Below are 1,673 nucleotides of genomic sequence, written 5' to 3'. Positions count from 1 at the left end.
GTAGTATTGTATGTTATTGAATAAAACAAATAAAAGATTTTAATAAAAGTTTTGGGATGTAGGAGAAAGATTATTCATTCTAAAAATAAAAAAATTTGTTCAATTAAAATTTTAATTGAACTGGACAAAGTAAGCATATGTATTTATACAATTTTCTAGGACTAGACCTAGGCCTAGATCTAGACCTAGGCCTATCCAAGACAATGATAGTACATAACAAGATGGGCCACTTCTCTCTTTGAGCCAATTAAAAAAGTGTCCTCAAAATTTGGTGGCGCCCTCTTCACAAAAGCGCACTCTTTGCGAACAGAGTTACCCTACTTGAGTTTTAAAAAATCAAAGTGAAACTAGCAAGTTTTGGGATAAATTTCGGAAGAACGCTTTTTTTAAATGGTTACGCTGACAAAAAACCTCTTCCGGAGGAAAGGGTGATGGTTTTCTTTGTTTAATTTGACTTTAGAGTGAAAGGCGAGAGGTCATTAAAATTTAAAAAAAACTAAAACTCCGCACTGAACGTACCCGAACTGCTGATGAACAGCAGTCGATCTGCGCACGCAAGGAGGTGCTATTCCTATTCTTTTTCTGGAAAAACGAAAGAGAGCTTCAAAACAGACTGCAGCGCCATCTGAAGCAAAGAGCATACTTCCTGCGGACACTTTTTTGGCTGAGTGGCCCATCTTGTTATGTACTATCATTGTCCAAGATCAGCGAGCAAGATCCCAAAAAAAATCCAAAAGCTGTCGGAACATCTCAATTTCACGAAACAAAAGATGTTAAAACCGACAAGATCCCAACAGAGACCAAGCCTGGCAATGCTCTCTGATATGATCCCACCACCACTGAAGAGCAAAAGACCCTAGGCTCTGTAGATCTGGATCTAGGCCTACTACTACTAAACTAGGCCTGCAGCATGCATGAATAACGCACAATATATCACAAACATAGATAATTCACAAATCATTTCTGGTCGCCATGGTTCTGCACCCTGTGTTTTTTTAATTGTTGTTTGTTTTTTGTGTTTTTTTGTGGGGAGGTTATTATCTTGTCTTGTCCAAGCAAGGACACGCCTAAAATTATTGTACGCCTGAGATCAAAGTGAGCTCCCTACAACTTACATGTATTTGGGGACTGTTTGCTTTCTTCCGTGCTGTTCTATCAAAACTAGATCTATACAAAAGAGCAGATGCTCATGCACACTCTTTTAAAAGTGGAATTAGGAAACACTGACGTTTTGTGTGTGGTGTGTTATGTTTGTCTGTCTATTAGCCTGTCTCTCTGTCTGTTTGTCTGTCTGTTTACCTGTCTCTCTGTCTGTCTGTCAGTCTGTCTGTCTGTCTGTCTCTCTCTATCTCTCTCTCTCACACACACACACACACACACACACACACACACACACGCACGCACGCACGCACGCACGCACACACACGCTAGATCTATTTGTACATGTGATGTGTTGCACCGATAGACTTATTCCCCGATAAAACTGTCTGGCCGTAAGCTATGTTATAATTTTCAGTTTTAATTAGAGCAGCGATCCGAGTTTTATTTTTCAAAATATATTTTTAAAACCTCTGGTTTAGAGCAAAATGTTAGAATGTCCCAAGCACCCATCCCATAACAGAAGAGTGCGGGATTATGCCAATGCTGAAGAGCTTCTTTAGCTGTCGGGGGGG

This window comes from Aplysia californica, unplaced genomic scaffold (genome assembly GCF_000002075.1).
Source record: "Aplysia californica isolate F4 #8 unplaced genomic scaffold, AplCal3.0 scaffold00035, whole genome shotgun sequence".
NCBI lineage: Eukaryota > Metazoa > Mollusca > Gastropoda > Aplysiida > Aplysiidae > Aplysia > Aplysia californica.
Note: the sequence above shows the minus strand (reverse complement) of the source record.